Source organism: Erinaceus europaeus, chromosome 3 (genome assembly GCF_950295315.1).
Source record: "Erinaceus europaeus chromosome 3, mEriEur2.1, whole genome shotgun sequence".
In the NCBI taxonomy this organism is placed as follows: Eukaryota; Metazoa; Chordata; class Mammalia; order Eulipotyphla; family Erinaceidae; genus Erinaceus; species Erinaceus europaeus.
The window spans coordinates 22,905,500-22,923,772 of NC_080164.1; the positions used below are offsets into that span (position 1 = coordinate 22,905,500).

Here is an 18,273-nt window from a genome sequence, read left to right on the forward strand (position 1 = left end):
ACACAGCTGGCTTTATCTTAGTTTACTTATTGATTTTCCACTTGAAAGACACACACACACACACACACACACACACACACACACACACATCTAAGACTGCTTTTTTGAAATCAAATATACTTCCTGCCTTCTTCTTTCCTCAGAACTCTTAGGGCTGGTCTATTTATAGTCCAGGAGAGGGAAAAGGCCACTGGAGGCAGGAAAACGAAGTTCAGAAAGAATAGGAGGAAGTGTGCCTGCCATTTGGCCAAACAACCTTTAATTCATTGAGCTCAAAGTTCCGCAGCTTCCCTGCTCCCAGAGGCGTAAACAGCTTGCAATTTTGAATTATTATTATTTTTTTTTTTCTCACTCCACTATTGAACTGAGTTCAGGCGATGGAGGTGATGACAGCAATTCTGAAGGGAGAGAGCAGGAATCTCTAGGTGTGTAGATGTGCGGAAGAGAACCCTGTGAGGGGCCAGGGAGCAGAAAGAGTGCCGGTTCCACAGGGGCATGAGCTTGGAATGATCCAGGGCTGCAAGGCAAGGTAAGTGCCGTTTCTTGAGCCTGGCAGTACTGGGGTGTATATTGCGTGAACTAATGATATTAGCTGCAGGCCCTGTAGATGATGTGGGGGGCCTCAAGCAACTTTCCATTGCTCTTTGTGGGCTATTTCCCAAGGCATATGGAAATCAGCCTCTGCCAGGATATCCTTGGTTCTCAACTGTTTTACAAATATACAGATATATATGTTTTAAAAAGCTGTTGCTTCCTTCATAATAACTCTGGCTACTGTTTTCTTCTGTTGTACTATCATAAGGGGATTGAGGACTATAAATAATTTCATTGAAATATATCTATTTCACCTATCATTTTTCTGGTCAATACTAGTTTAGAATGTATTTTAAGGGGCCATGTGGTGCACCTGGTTAAACAAACACATTACAGTGCTCAAAGACCAGTTTTCAAGCCCCCCAGTTTCCACCTGCAAGGGGAAAACTTGACAAGCAGTGAAGCAGTGCTGCAGGTCTCTCCCTCCCCCTACCCTCTTTCTCTCTCCTTTCTTACCCTCCCCCTTCCCTCTTAATTACTCTGTCTCTAACTAACAAATAAAATAAATATACTGTTTAACAAAATGAATAGGGTGGGGAAGATAACACAGTAGCTACGCAAAAAGACTCTCAAGCCTGAGGCTCCAAAGTCCCAGGGTCAATTCCCTATAACCCCCATAAGCCAGAGCTAAGCAGGGCTCTGGTAAAAAAAAAAAAAAGTATATATATGTAAACATATATATGTTTAATAGGTTCTTAAGAAGAAATGGTTGATTTTAGAAAATTCATTTTAATCAGTATTTCAGCTTTGTATAAAATTACATGAAGATGTTTCTCCTGGACATTTATCACTTTTGTACAAAGAAGGGCCTTCTAGAACCTTCTAGAAGGACAAAAATTGTTAGTGAACAGCTTCTAGTGATAGAAACTGTCCATAGTAGTTATTTACAACATTATTCCCAAACAGTCCATCAGTATCTTTTTTTTTTTTTTTCCTGAAAGACGTCACTGGGGTTGGAATTAGAAAGTTGCAAAAGGCAGGAATTAAATCCAATGGACAGTCAAGGCTGTCCACAAACAACTTGAAGAGCTGCTGGGAACATTCCAAATTCTTTTGATATTCCTCGCATCCCAGAAGTCTGTCTGGTTAAAGGCTGCTCTGTGTTTGCAACCACTACTGATAACACCCACCTCTGTGACGCCACAGTAATTTGATTTGCGTGATCACAAGGAGGAACAAAGGAATGCCTTTCTGGTAGCTTCTTGAAAAGGAAGAGCAGAAGGAAATGTGTTGCTGTTATTTGGGCTTGTCCCAGTGGGAGATTCCTATGTTTAGGGACTGTCAGAAGAAGATAGCAAAGCGGGAAGCCAGAAGAGCAGAGCCAGCTGCTGCAGCTGTTTGTGACAGACCCGAGGTCTGCGCTGGCTTTGTCACCCGTGCAACTCATGACCTGTTTTCTCTTTCCTGTCAGGACTGAGAATTGTTGCTGTGTTTGAATTTTAGCACATACCGTGTATCCCAAGCTGTAACTATGTATACTATTCCCCTTCTTGTACTTTTTTACTAATTTGTTTTTATGAGAGAAGGAAACCAAAATGCCACTATTGGGGGTGGAACCTGAGGCCTTTTTTTAAAAAATTTTTTAAAATTTATTTGTGGATAGATACAGAGAGAAATTGAGATAGAAGGGGAGATAGAGAATAAGAGAGACAGAGAGACATCTGCAGGCGTACTTCACCGCCTGTGAAGCAACTCCCCTGCAGGTAGGGAGCCAGGGGCTCAAACCGGAATCCTAACTGGTCCTTGCGCTTTGCGCCACACGCACTTAACCCACAGTGCTACCACCTGACTCCCTACTGAGGCCTTATGCAAAGTTCTATCCTTGAGCAGAAAGAGCACATTTCTTCAGTTAAATTATTTTTTTAAAAAAGCAGGGAAATATAATGAATCTGGATAAACTAAATGGGGTTAAAGAAACAAAGCAATCTGGTGACTGATGTAAAGTGGCAATTAATTAGGCTATCTTAGATTTCCCTGGATGGGGAAATCCAGTGGATTCTGAACTGACTCTGTGATTCTGGATGTCTCAGAAATAAATACTAACAGGAATGTACTGGGCCAGTCAGAAGGCAACGCGGGGTTCTTGGTGCTGTGGTGTGAGTTTCAGATAAACAACATGCACCTGTTTCTCCTGAATGCCTCTGCTGCACCAGCGTGTGTGAGGTTGGTCGCAAGAGACCTGTTTGTGCAAAGATGCTATTTGTTGCTTATCTGAAATGACACTTGGCAGGGTTTTTTTTTTTTTTTTTTTTTTTTTGTCTCCAGGGCTATCTTTGGGGCTTGGTGCCCGCACTAGGAATCCACTGCTCCTGGAGGCCATTTTTTCCACTTTGTTGCCATTGTTCTTATTGTTACTATTATTGCTGTTGCTGTTGGATAGGACAGAGAGAAATCAGGTGAGGACGGGGGGGGGGGGGTAGGTAGCATTATGGTTATACAAAGAGGATCTCATGCCTGAGGCTCCAAAGTTCAGTCCCCACACCAACATAAACCACAGATGAACAGTGTTCTGATTTAAAAAAAAAAAAGAGGTGGGGGGGAAAGAAAGATAGACATCTGCAGACCTGCTTCACTGCTTGTGAAGTGACCCCCCCTGCAGGTGGGGAGCCAGGAACTGGGGGTTGGAACCAGGATTCTTGTGCCAGTTCTTGCACTTAACCCGATGTGCTACAAACTAGGCCACTCAGCAGGGTTTTCCTAGCCTAACTCTGAAGACCCTCCTGTTGAATTGTGAATCCACTCCCAGAAGCAATGAAAATGTGGAACAAGAGAGAAGCATCTAGAGGATCTGCGGTCAGACTGTGACAAGGGCCAAAGATGTGTATTTTCTCTCCGCCATCTCCTTTAAAACCCATTCTCCCCCTGCCCAGAGACCTTCGTCAGGTAGTTCATTGTCTGTCGCATTTTGTCATGAGAAAGCCCAGGGACTGAGTGAGGGCACAGCACACAGAGCACACACATAGTCATGCTCCAGGACTGGGTTCAAGCCCCAGTCCCCACCTGCAGAGGAGGGAGCTTAAAGCGTGGTGCAGCAGTGAAGAGCGGTGAAGCAAGGCTGCAGGTCTCTCTCTCCCTCTCTCCCTTCCTTCCGCCCTCCCTCTCTTCTTCTATCTCTTCCTTCCCTGTTCATTCCTCTCTATCTACCTGCTGAGTTACTTCCTAGACCCTATAAACCAACATATTAAGTAAGATTTATTTTACCCATTACATTTGAGCGAGTTCCACACGGAGGGAAGCCAGAGCACTACTCCAATACATGTCCTGCTTGGTACTGAATCAGCAATACCAAGCATGAACAATCTAATGTTCTGCCACTTGAACTATTTCCCCCAGATAATTTTACAACCGCCTTTTAAAACAGATTCCTAGTCATTGATTTCTCCTCCTGCACATTCTGCACTTTGGGTTCACCTTTCCAAGGAAATGAGCATTATTTATACACAGAGATTCTCTTCCTTTTTTTCATTACCTACATCGTGTTCCTCCTCATTGCCTAGTTTTCAATTTCCCTGTCCCCTTAGCTAGTCAAATACAGATGATGCAGAAGAGCAACATTCAGTTCCTCTCCCTGTCCCTGCCTGCCATCTAGTGGCCATGCCTGGTAATACCCTCTCTCTAACTACCTGCTGCACAGGTGCAAGGAAACTGGTGAAGAAACCCAAGCTCACAAAATCACCGCAGGACCTGTGACTCCTTGGAGTCTTACGCAGGGAGTAATCCCCTGGAAAGGAACTTCCTGGGATCACATGCACACCACACTGGATGGCCCAGAAGGCATTTCCAATAGACCAGGGTTTGATTTATCTTGAGCGTTTAATCACCAAAGTAGATAAATACATTTTTTTTTAACCTGTTAGGAAGGTTGAGTTAATATGTTTAAGTATTACATTTTTGGGAGTCAGGCAGTAGCACAGTGGGTTAAGCGCAAGTGTCGCAAAGCTCAAGGACCGGCTTTAGGATCCCGGTTTGAGCCCTTGGCTCCCCACCTGCAGGGGAGTCACTTCACAGGCAGTGAAGCAGGTCTGCAGGTGTCTATCTTTCTCTCCCCCTCTCTGTCTTTCCCTCTTCTCTTCATTTCTCTCTGTCCTATCCAACAACAATGACATCAATAACAACAACAATAAAACAACAAGGGCAACAAAAAGGGAATAAATAAATAAATATTTAAAAAGTATTACATTAAAGTACAACAATTAAGATACCTTGTATCTTTATTGTTAAGAAAAGTTCCTAGAGCCTTTGTTCTAAATTCTGACATCAAAATGTACTATTTTTTAAGGAACTTATTTTAAAGAGATAATGATAGGTTGTAAGAAAAAATGGTTATGAAAGAATGGTAGTCAGGGGCCGTAGGTGACTCATCCAGTAGAGCACACACATTACTGTGCCTGCGTGCAGACCCAGGTTCAAGTCCCAAGTCACCCACCACATGAGAGGAATTGCTTGCAGGTGGGAGGCTTCATGAGACATGTGGTGGTGTCTCTCCTTCTCTCTCACTTCTCTCTGTCTCTCATCTTCTATGTAGAGGAAAGAAAAGGGAAAAATAGATCCCAGAAACAGTGACTTTATGCAATGATAACCTTGGTGGTATTAAAAAGGAGGAGGAGGAGAATGTTTATTAAGAACAGAAATAGGACCTAACATAAACAAACCAAATTAATGGAACTGTTAAACAATGTTTCCCATTATGTAATGGAGCAATGGAATTCTATATTGTCATTAAGTTACCCTGTAATATTTCATTTCATTTGGGACTGTTTGGAGTAAGCGTGAAGTGAAAAAGGCATTGGCTTTATATACATGGTGTGGTCCCACTTTCTTAAAGATCATATTTATCTCTGTATAAAGAATTAAGAACTGAAAATTTATTTACAAAATAATAATAGGAACCTCCAGTTGAGGGAAGGTCATGGTGATTGTTATTTTCTGCTTTGTCTCCAGAAGCGTGTTTGACCTCTACAGTCAGGGACAAAAGTGATGTGTCTCTAGAAAACATAATGTGCAGCCCCAGGGTCCTCTCCCTTCATGCGCAGGCTGAGGACCCTGCTTGCTCCCTCTCCCCCTCCCCCCCTCCAGCCTGTGTGCCCAGCAAAGCCAGCATCCTGTTTGTGACAGTGCAATTCATTGTCACAGCGAGATTCTGATGCCTGTGACTTCAGCCAGCCCCAGGAAGCAGAGGCATGCACTTCTCTTCTTTTGCTGATTGTTTGAGTCATAATTGACAATGGGAGGAAACAAGAGGCAGAGAACAGTTCCGGGCAGACACAGGGGTCAGCAGAGCTGGCTGGGAAGTGCCGTGGAGCCAGGCTCCGCTGCCCCGACCCCCACCCGCCCTGACCCCCATCCCCTTCAGAACATCCACAGTGGCTATTATTTCACTCTCTGCAGACACCTGACTTCACTATTGCTTTTATTTATTTATCTATTTATTTACTTAAATTTATTCACTTATTCCCTTTTGTTGTCCTTATTTTATTGTTGTAGTTATTATTGGTGTTGTTGTTGGATAGGACAGAGAGAAATGGAGAGAGGAGGGGAAGACAGAGGGGGAGAGACAGATAGACACCTGCAGACCTGCTTCACTGCCTGTGAAGTGACCCCCCTGCAGATGGGGAGCCGGGGTCTCGAATTGGGATCCTTACCCTGGTCCTTGCGCTTTGGGCCACGTGCGCTTAACCCGCTGCACTACCGCCTGACTCCTGGCTTTTTAAATTTTATTTATTTATTTATTTATAATATTTATTTATTCCCTTTTGTTGCCCTTGTTGTTTTATTGTTGTTGTTATTGATGTTGTTGTTGTTGGATAGGACAGAGAGAAATGGAGAGAGGAGGGGAAGACAGAGGGGGGAAGAAAGATAGACACCTGCAGACCTGCTTCACTGCCTGTGAAGCGACTCCCCCTGCAGGTGGGGAGCCGGGGCTCGAACTGGGACCCTTCTGTCGGTCCTTGATAACCTGCTGAGCTACCACCCAACTCCCCTTTTATTTATTTTAAAACATTTATTTATTTATTTTTATTATTGATTTACAAAATTATGGGAACAATGCAATAATTCTACACCGTTCCCACCACCGGAATTGTATGTCCCCACTCCCTCCAGTGAAACCACAGTAGTTCCCAAGGTCACAGATGTGGGTTGACTATTATTTCTGTAACTATCTGTCTATATATATATATATATATTTGTCCACTTTTTTCTTCCTATGGTCCTGCCTTCCTAAGTCACACCTACACCTATGTATAAATACATAGCTATAGCTATATGGCCTATCTGGCACAGTTTGCCATGTGTCAGGATCCAGGTTCGAGTCCCTGACCAGCACATGGCAATGCCTGCGTGGGGACGTTTTACGAGCACTGGAGCAGCATGTGGTATCTCTCCTTCTCTGTCTTTACCTTTCTTGGTCTCTCACCCTCCAAGCGGGAGTTCACTGGGAACAGCGGAATTATGTAGGCATGAAGTCACAGCAATCACCCTGGCAGCAAATATTTACATTTGGAAAGATCATTTACTGGTCACACTCTGCATAATCGCTCCTAGAATGGCACTGTACAACAGAAGCATAACGTAAGCTGAGGTGACCTACATCATTTTGTATTTTCTAAGGGTCTTATTAGAAAAGTAATGAGACAGAGTAAAATGAAGCTTAAGAACATAGTCCATTAGCCCACTCTGCCAGGACATTGCTATTTCAACATGCAATTGACATAAAATTATCACAAAGATACTTTGCACTTACTGAGGTGAATCCAGTCCTTAAGATCTGGGGCATGTTTAATGCAGACAGCACAGCTCAGTTAGGACAGGGCTTGTTTCTGACATGGATGGGATATGCTGATCTGCCCACAGAAGCTTGGGGTCACCATGGCCACCTGTCCAGGCCTTCATTCTGGGCTGTGGGTCATTCTGTGTCCATTTTGCACATGGGATTGGACACTCCGGGATAACCACTCAAAGGGAGTTACTGGAAAACAAGCAGAGTGTTGGTCCAGTCTTCAGTTCTGACCTGTTAGAACAATCCACCGGAGAGCAGTCTGGAGAACTCTCACAAGGCTAGAAATGGACCTGCCCTATGACCCTACAATTCCTCTCCTGTGGATATACCCTGAGGAACCCAACACACCCATCCAAAAAGATTTGTGTCTACCTATGTTTGTAGCAGCACAATTATGTAATAGCGAAAACCTGGAAGCAACCCAGGTGGCCAACAACAGATAAGTGGCTGAGCAAGTTGTGGTCTATATACACACAATGGAATACTACTCAGCTATTAAAAATGATGATTTCATTGTTTTCAGCCCATCTTGGATAGAGCTTGAAGAAATCATGTTAAGTTAAATCATGTTAAGTCAGAAACAGAAGGATGAATATGGGATGATCTCACTCTCAGGCAGAAGTTGAAAAACAAGATCAGAAGAGAAAACACTAAGCAGAACCTGGACTGGAGTTGGTCTATTGCACCAAAGCAAAAGGTTCTGGGGTGGGTGGGGAGTACAGATCCTGGAAAAGAATGACAGAGGACCTAGTGGGGGTTGTATTTTTATGCGGAAAACTGAGAAATGTTATACATGTAAAAACTATTATTTTTACTGTTGAATATAAAACGTTAATCCCCCAATAAAGGGGGAAAATGAAAAAAAAATCCCACCATCATTTAGGTCATATACTATGGATTTTTCAACTGACAAGAAGACTTATAGAAGTTTTTTTAAAAAAGGGGAGTCAGGCGGCAGCGCAGCAGGTTAAACATGTGTGGCGCAAAGCGCAAGGACCAATGTAAGGATCCCAGTTTGAGCCCTGGGGTCCTCACCTGCAGGGGAGTCGCTTCACAGGTGGTGAAGCAGGTCTGCTGGTGTCTTTCTCTCCCCTTCTCTGTCTTCCCCATCTCTTTCCATTTCTCTCTGTCGTATCCAATAACAATGACATCAATCACAACAACAGTAATAACTACAATAATAAAACAACAAGGGCAACAAAAGGGAATAAATAAATAAACATCTAAATAAATAAATAAAGCCCTCTGGGGCCAGCAAGATAGTTCACCTGGATAGTGGGCACAACCTAAGTTTAAGCCTAGGCCCTAGGAAGGAAGCTTTCATGCTGTGTGGTCTTTCTCTCTGTCTCTTTGTCTCTTTCTTTCTTTATCTCTTCCTTCCTTTCTTTTAAAAAATATTTTAAATTATATATTTTTAATTAGAAAGAGATACAGAAAGAAAGGCACACAGTGAAATACTAAGGCACTATTCAGCTCTGACTTTTGGTGAGGCTGGGAACTGAACTTGGAAACTCGAAGGTCACATTTGTTGTTGTTGTTGTTGTTGTTTGTTTTTTGCCACTAGGGTGACCACTGGGGTTTGGTGCTGGAACTTGGAATCTGTTGCTCCTGATGGACATTTTCCCCATTTTTATTGGCTAGAACAGAGAGAAATTGAGAGAGGAAGGCAGATAGGGAGAAAGATACCTGCAGACCTGCTTCACCACTTGTAAAGCAACGCCCCTGCAGGTGGGGAACTGGGGGTGGGGAAGGGGTATCTGTCTTTCTATTTGAACAAGTCATCCTTCAGTGGTGAAGGCCCAATGATGAAAAAAAAGTCTTTAATTTTGATATCTGAATGATATGGCTGTAATAAATTTAATTTTTTAGTGTTTTATTTCTTTGATTACTTATTAGATAGAGACCAAGAGGAACTGAGAGAATATGGGGAGAGGTAGAGAGGGAGACACCCACAGCATGGCTTGACCATCTGTGAAGCTTCCCCCTCTGCTAGTGAGGGGTGGACAGGGGGCTTAAACCTGGCTCCTAGAGGGATGTACCATGTGCGCTCGGCCATGTGCGCCACTGCCCAGCCCCCAAGAAGTTTTACTTTATCAGGATGCTTTCCAGTAAATTTTGGCACAGGAATAGATCTCATGACTTAACCGAGAAGGAACTACTAGGATGCTGTCAATTTTATCTTCTAAATAATGCTTGAGACCTAATGCAAAAAGAAATCTTTAACAATTCACACATGTAACTAACTTCGCCCCCCACCCCCACCCCACCCCACACTGTGGTGCCTGCTTCAGACTTGTCTGCAGTCCTCATTGTCCTATTGGAAGGGTGGGAAGAGGAAACAAGCTTCAGTCATCTTGTGTGGTTCTGGTGCCCTGGGGACTCTCATGCCAGTCAGCTGGGGGCTAAAGATAGCTCTGTGTGCTCAGTGCGGAGCCTCAGAAATAGAGCTTGTGGAGGAGGCCCAGAGCAGAGACCTGGAGGAGGTTCTTTGCCCAACCCCAGGCCTGATCCTCTGATCCTGGTAGTGAGTCCCAGGCCACTAAAACCAGGTACTTACTGGCCTCTTTCTTATTGCTTGAGTTGAGAGTCTGGCTAGGAAATAGCTAGAAAACCCTGAAAGGTAAAGACATTTAAACTATAAATAATGACTGACAACCCATGTGATTTATAAATTGGCAGTGTTCCAAAAGCTTGTGTATATTTTTTTAAAGAATGTTCTTGGTACTCTGGTGAATTCACTTTCCCTTTGTCCCCTCCATTGCAATCAAGATATATATGTATATATATCAAGTTATAAATAGTGTCTGGACTTGTGCCCCTAGCATGCCCTGTTCTATGATGAAATTCCTGTAAGTGTTTCACATCAGAAGATTATTCTTTTTGCTATCATTATACATGGTTATTGTTTTTGTTATGATGCACTTACTAGAATGTGTGCAGACTATGAAATGATTTGAAAGCATTTGCAGTGACAAGGGACTTCTAACCTATCAATTCTACACTAGCACATTAAGTCATACACCAGCAGGCTAATAACTCACTATATCAATACATTGCTAACATATTAGTAATTAACCCAAACAGAAAAAGAACCTATTGATTCAGCCCACAATCTCTTTATCCAAAGTCACAGCAGGCACTGGTAGAGAATCTTGTAGGAGCCAGGCGCGATACCAGGGGTGAGACAAGCCCCAACAATAAGCCATATTTCTTTGGTCTGTTCACAACGATGGGAAGGCAAACTCAGGAAAGAAAAATCAGAAACTGGGTGGAATTCTTATCCAAGGAGACAGACTTATCAGCAGGGCTTTTGAGCCGTGTGCTCTCTCATAGTCCCCTTTCCTCTCTGCCTCTCTCCCATCCACCTTCTTCTCCACCCAGTGTGACTTAGGACAGTCTTCTCTGTTCCTAGACTAAAACCCAAACAACTCCTGGTTGTGACTACGTGCTAAGAGCAGAGCTTGGCCACTTCGTCCTGAAAGGAAAGGCCTGTCCAATATGAGGGCACACAGTCAAACCAGAGAAGTAAAGGCTCTCCAGTTCACCATGGAGCTAAGGCCACACAAGTGTTGGCATATTATGAATAATGGTGGACTGGGGAGATGGCATAGTGGCTATGCAAAAAGACTTTCATGCCTGAGGCTCTGAGGTCCCAGGTTCAATCCCTAGCACTACTATAAGCCAGAGCTGAGCTGGTCTCTCTTTGTGTATCTTTCTCCCTTTGTCTCTCTCTCTCTCATTAACATAAATAAAATATTTTTTAACATTGTTATTAAATGATGTATGTGTGCACATGCAAAAACAATAATATGAACCATTATATTTTATGATAGATACATATTACTATTTTAACAATTAGCCTGCTTACTAATGTGATATAATAAATCATAGCAATTTAATAGAGAATGATAATTTAACACAGTGCTTTGGGGATACATTATAATAATTTCTTTTTTTCATTTATTTATTCCCCTTTGTTGCCCTTGTTGTTTTTAATTGTTGTAGTTATTATTGTTGTTGTTATTGATGTCATCGTTGTTGGATAGGACAGAGTGAAAAGAAAGAGGGAGGAAGACAGAGAGGGGGAGAGAAAGATAGACACCTGCAGACCTGCTTCACCACCTGTGAAACGACTCTGCTGCAGGTGGGGAGCTGGGGGCTTGAACCGGGATCCTTAAGCCGGTCCTTGAGCTTTAGTGCCACCTGCGCTTAACCGCTGCGCTACGCCTGACTCCCACATTATAATAATTTCATTGTAAGACTATAGTAGTTTGGATACACAAACCAGGTCACTAAACCCCGGATTGAGTCTGTATCTCTCTTTGTCTCTGTATCTCTCTCCTGATCTCTTTCCTCACCAGACCCAGGGAGGAATATGGCTATTTGCTCCACAGTTGAATGACTCCTTCCATTTTTTTCTATTTTTCCCATTTTCTCCTTCCTTTATTTCATTTGATAGGACAGAGAGGAATTGGGGGAGGGTAGACATAGAGGGGGAGAGAATTAGAGATATCTGCAGCACTGTTTCACTATCATGAACGCTTCCCTTCTGCAGGTGGGATCTGGGGGCTTGAACCCAGGTTCTTGATACCGTAACGTGTGTGTGCTCCACCAGGGACACTACTGCCCAGCCTTCTTGAATTTCCTTCTTGCTCAGGCACTGGTAGACATGAAAGAGAAAAACCTCTTTGCTCTCAATTTCAAGTTCTCTTGAGAAAGAATCCAGTTCTCCAACCTGCCCAAACTCAACTCAGGAGTGAATTTGATACCCAGCCATTTGTTTATGACATTGGAAGTGGGGTGGCTGCATTATCCTGAGGATGGGAGCAGTTCTCAGCAAAAAAGAAGAGGCTGGGACCACCCAATTGTCCATTCACCTGTTGCTCTAAGGTAATAGAATTTTCCCCCCTGACTTCTGTCTCTCTTCTTCAGGCCCTAACTTACCCTGAGTGTGGGGTCCATTTTCTCAGTCCATGTATTCATCTCCCCTTTCTTTCTCTCAGTTCACATTCCCCTCTCCTCTCAGTTTCTCTTTGACATATTAAACAATATAGAAAGAAAAAAAGAAAGGGAAAAAATGGCCAGTGAATTTTTTTTTTCCTGCAGGCACTGAGCCCTAGCAGTAATCTTGGTGGCGATAAATAAATAAATAAATAAATAAATAAATGCAACCACTTTTTTTTGTTTGTTCCATTCTACACACTCAAAGGTACCCAGGCTTGGCCAATTTATGCAAATTAACTTTCCTTACAGATTTCTATAGAGGCTGGACAGAAGAACAGTCAAAACCACCACACCTTAAAGCCCACTCGACATTCATGGGTAGACAGATAGAGAAAGAGAGATCCCTGCAGCACAGTTTCACCGTTTGTGAAGCCTCCCTGTGCATGTGGGGAGCAGGAGCTTGGACCTGGGTCTTTATAAATGGTAACATATGCACTGAACTGGGTGTGTCACTGCACTGACCCTCTGTACTTTGAATTACAGAAGTAGTTATGAGGCTTGGGAGATAGTTCAGTAGACAGAGCACATGCCATCAGTGAGGCTGGGGATTCAATACAGGCACCACATGGGGGCACCATGTGTAGGACCTGTAGCTCATGGCAGTCCTGTAGAATTAGAATACTGGGGACCTGTTCAGGCGGTATGAATTTCAGCTGGTCCCCTGAATTTGAGAGCCATGGGCTATTTATAGCAGTCTACTTGTAAGCAGCCTGGGGATATGGAGAAACAGCCTGCCTACCCCAGGTAGCTAGGACTCCCTTGCCCACTTTTTGTTCTGAAGGAAAGGATACAAACCATCTGGCCCCAGAAGTTAGATCCAAACTTGGACTCAAATCTATTTCACTTAAGAAACATGCTCTCAAACAGTCTGAGCTGAGTCATAGGACCCCTGAGGCTTTTCTCTCTGTGTCTCCGAGTGTTCTCCCTGGTAACCTGGACTAGATGTGGTGTTAATAACACAGACACATGGAGTGCAGCTTCTCACTCCAACATCCCCAATCTAAACAGTAGGATGTAGATGTGGATATCATACCTCATGCCAGGAAGCCTGCAGCTGTAGGTCTGAGTGCTTCTGTCCAACAGTTGGGACACTGGCTAAGTTCTTTTGATAAGAATACTCAGCTCTGCCTGTTGGTGGTTCCAGGGCTTGAACCTGGGACCAAGCCTGGTACCTCTTGAATGCAAGTTCTGAGCACTACCACAATGCTACTTCCCTACCCCCACCCCAGCCCATGTTTGGATTCTGGGCAGAGATCCTGCCTCCTCTGAGATGACTTGCCAGGAACCGGCTCTTCCAGCACTAAGGCTACAGTCTAGAAAATCAGCTAGAAACAAAAGGGGCTTGACCCCCTTACCCTTCTTCACACCATGGCATTCTTGGAAAGATAGTAAGATCTTTTCAGTCCTACGCAAGCATCTTTCCTCTTTAAAACATACCAGTTCACATTGGCTCATCTGATTTCTTCCCCAGGGCCTTGCATATATACACAATTTCTCTGCTCCTAGGCTGTTTTATGTATTTATGTATTTATTTATTTACTGAGATAGAGATAGATATATTTAGATATATATATTTAGATATATTTAGATAGATATATTTAGATGTATTTATTTATTTACTGAGATAGAGAAGGAAAAAGAGAGATGCTACAGCACTGGAGTGTTTCCCAGTGCCCTGGCACCCCCATGGGGGTCCCAGGGTTTAAATCTGCATTCCATGCATGGCAAGGTTATACTCCTGCTCATCAAAATTTAAAAACCAACTGACAACTGACTCTATAACTGGGATAGCCTTTGAAGTTCCTGGAATTGGTATGAGCAAGTAGTTAGGACCAGATACTGGGAAACAGGCTCCAACTTCTAGCTGTGACAAAATCCAGTCAAACTGGCTCACACTGCTGTCATTGTACAGGGAAACCAAGCTAGTGTCCTCAATACCAATGATTTCATGAACATGCTGTAGACATGTATTTTTAGTACCTCTCCTTTACAGCCTACAGTTTCTCACATTATAACCTAGAGCTTCTAAGCTGACATTTGTCAGTCTTTTGAGATAAGGGTGCCGGCATTGCTTTGGGGAAAATAACTATGACTACAGACTAAGGAAAAAGAAAAGTAAAGAAAGAAATAACTTTGCAATCCCGGTTATGCTAGTTTTGGGGATCAGGACAATAGGGAAAATAAGCACCAAGAACTAAATAAGTGTGTGCAATGATGTTTATTGAAATTCTGCCTATGAAGACAAAAACCTGGTGGCACAGTGAATGTTCATATGTAAAGACTTGGATTTTAATAATACTGTCGGGAAATGTACTGCTATGAGAAGGAATACATTAAATCCACACCAGTGACCTCAGACCACGCTACATTGTTAAAGGGAAATATCAAGTTACAAACTGATTGTCTTAATGGAAAATTGGAACGGCAGCCATCCATGTATCCAAGAGATGAATTTGTCTTGGGTATGTGTTATCTCAGCAAAATGGGACTGGATAATGGAGGGGCTGGCCACGCTTTTATTATGCCTGCCAAGTATCTGACTTGATAAAAACAGCATTATTGTTTTACAAGTTATCTTACAAGGTAAAAAAAGAGAGAGAATGTCTGTTTTTATTATCTTCTAAACAGAAACAAGACTGATCTTTAGTGTGATTATGTAGTAATTCTGACCATTGGGAGATAAACTTAAAAGGAATTTCCAGACATGCCAATACCTAGCAAATATCAACCCATAGGTTGTCACCTTCCAGTTGTCTCAGCCCATATCTCAGTTCTGACTTCTCACTGCCCAGTGCTAATCTCCACCAGCTTGAAAGCTTTGTTAAAAGTCCCATTTCCTATGTTATAATAAGGAGGTAACAACCTCCTCTCAGTTCTGACTCTTCCCCTCCACCTGGTCCTCCATTTGAGAAATCTTGTTAAAGTATAAACTGACTTTATGCCTTTCACTAACAAGAAAGTTACAAACTACTATTGGAAAGCCAGCAACTAAACCCCAACTTGCAATCGATACCATGGAGTTAGCACTAGTGCTGTAAGTGAAGCAAGTATGAAAGCTACTAAGTCATCACAGTCCTGTTTACTAATTGTTAACAGTCTGGTTAATTTCACCAATGACATCTGAGAGTAACAGAAGCTCCTTAACACATTGTGGTGGGAATGAAAGGAGTGTTTTGCACAGATGTCAATTCCTAAAGGCAATGTGCATTGTGCATAGAGGGTATAGTTTTTCACACACTGACAACTCTTCAAAGATTTCAGAGATGACAGTTTCTCCTCTCTGATTATTTCAGCTTTTTCTCTCTTCCTTGTGTCGCTGATGTGCTGCTAGAAAACTTTACAGATTCACTGACTGAGATTGGGCATTTATTCTGAGTCACACGTGGTTCAAGGGGAAAATAGGGGGGAGGACAAAAGGGTGAGAGGAAATGTCTCACGGTATTTATACAAATGTTGGAAGAAAAGAAGAGGAAAGAAATGATTCTAAAAGTGCATGTATCTGAGAAATGCTGACCAGGAGGAATTTACTGAGGTGGGGATGGGGAGAAATGTTGCACACAAAGTTCCTTGGAAGGATGGGCAGGGTGGGTGTGGGTGCAAAATGGCTTCAGTACCTCACATTGACCAGCAGGTGGTGAGTCACCAACTTGAGGTAATTTGGGGTTTGGCGTAAGGATGGATGGAAGGATGGATGGAAGGATGGATGGACGGACGGACAGATACATGCATGGCAGGTGAGCAGATAACTACAAGAGGAAGCAATAAGGAAGCATGGGGTGAATATCATTTGGGTATTCGTGCTTAAGGAAGTCCTCAAATTTGTACAGAAAGTTTGGGGTTTCTCCAGGGATACTGAAGAAATGTTATCTCCTCCTTTCTCATAATTATTTCTTTAGTTTCTTTCTCTTGTCTCATGACAATGACTCAAATGCTTAGCACAGTGAGTCAGGCAGTGGCACAGTGGGCTAAGCGCACGTGGCACAAAGTGCAAGGACCAGCATAAGGATCCCGGTTTGAGCCCCTGGCTCCTCACCCACAGGGGAGTCGCTTCACAGGCAGTGAAGCAAGTCTGAAGGTGTCTTTCTCTTTCCCTCTCTGTCTTCCTCTCCTCCCTCCATTTCTCTCTGTCCTATCTAACAATGGCGACATCAATAACAACAACAATAAAAAACAACAAGGGCAACAAAAGGGAAAATAAATAAAATATTTTTAAAATTAAAAAAAATGCTTAGCACAGAACTAAGTGACAGTGATGACAGATGGGTCCTTTTCTTGTTCCTGATTTTAATATTAATAACTACAGCATTGCACCATTAAGTGTGATGTCTGGGTTTGGTTTGAAATAATATTTCTGCTGCTGATAAGAAAACTTCTTCTAATTCCATATTTTTATTTAAAAATTGATTCTGAATTTTATTGAAAGACTTCACAATTACCTATTGTGTTAATGTATTGATTGTGGGGGTGGTTATGCAAAGAGACTCTCATGCCTAAGGTTCTGAAGTCCTGGGTTCAGTCCCCAACACCACCATAAGCCATAGCTGATCAGTGTTCTAGCTTAAAAAAAAGTAATAAGGGAGTCCGGTGGTAGCGCAGCAGGTTAAGCGCACGTGTTGTGAAGCGCAAGGACTGGCATAAGGATCCTGGTTGGAGCCAGCCCGGCTCCCCACCTTCAGGGGAGTCACTTCACAGGCAGTGAAGCAGGTCTGCAGGTGTCTTATCTTTCCCTTCCTGCCTCTGTCTTCTTCTCCTCTCTCCATTTCTCTCTGTCCTCTCTAACAATGACAACATCAATAAAAAACAACAAGGGCAACAAAAGGAAAAATAAATATAAAAAAATTTTAAAAAATCAAATAATTAATCTTTAAAGATAAAACTCCCTACCACAAATCTTGTTTACATGCTAAACAAAATACTTGAATCCACAGAATTTGGTAGATATAAATGCACTGAGAAAATAAACTGCAATGAATCTACTTAAAAAAAAAGTAATACACTGACTCATACACCTTATGATAAGCTTCTCTTCATAATGAGATGTTTTAACATCTGTAGGTAAACTGTGCTTATACATGAGGCTAGCCTTTGGCTCCTTTTCTTATATTTTATCAGCTTGTTGGTTTGAAGTTAGTGATGCTGTGCTATTTTTCTGTTGTTGTTTCTACTTGAAGATTTCTAATAGTCTAGGCATTGTCTGTAATGTGAATCTGAGAGAGAACCTGACTGTGTAAGTGATCAGAACTAACATGTTTTCTTGGAAACAGTTTCTTAAGAGATTTTACATGTTTCCTGTGATGGTTGATCTATTGTTTTTTTTTTTTTTTAAAACAAAAACAACTTCTCCTTGGGCCCATTTGCTTCTAATTAACTATTTTGGCTCTGCCCACATTTGGTATGTGATGTCCTCATTGAAACCTTCTAAAGAATCTGAAATAGCCTTTTTTGATTTCTCCTCCTATCAATGATTATCTTTAGAGAAGAGCTATAAAAAAAATTCCCCCAAAGCTTGACTCTTTTTACTTATACATTTGCAATTATTGTATAGTTTTAAAGCTAATTAATTAATTAATTATTTTCTTGCAACTAGGGTTATTCCTGGGGCACATTACCTGCTGTGGCCACTCCCACTGGCCATTAAAACATTTTTTTTCTTTCTCCCTTTCTTCCATTCTCTCTCTCTCATAGAGGCAGAGTGGTACAGAGAAGGGAGAGAGGAAAGAGAGAAGAAAAAAGAAAGACATTAGGGGCTGGGCAGTGGCACAGCAGATTAAGCACAGATAGCCCAAATAGAAAAGACCTGCCCACACAGGGCTCCATGTTTGAGCCCTCAACTCCCCACCTTGGGGGCAGGTTACTTCACAAGCAGTGAGGCATGTTTCCAGGTATCTTTCTCCCTC

The 18,273-nt window shown here is 42.5% G+C and overlaps 1 protein-coding gene across 3 annotated transcripts in view; it reads left to right on the plus strand.

The window, feature by feature from the left end:
- The first annotated feature begins 209 nt into the window (after positions 1 to 209).
- The window catches only part of RASGRP3 (RAS guanyl releasing protein 3), a 127,793-nt gene continuing 109,729 nt past the window's right edge, over positions 210 to 18,273 (plus strand). For 2 of the 3 annotated variants that reach the window (XM_060186861.1, XM_016189920.2), the window contains exon 1: positions 210 to 529. The gene's annotated coding sequence lies outside the window, so the exon portion shown is untranslated. The remainder of the gene's footprint in view (positions 530 to 18,273) is intronic. The other variant, XM_016189921.2, reaches the window with a different exon arrangement.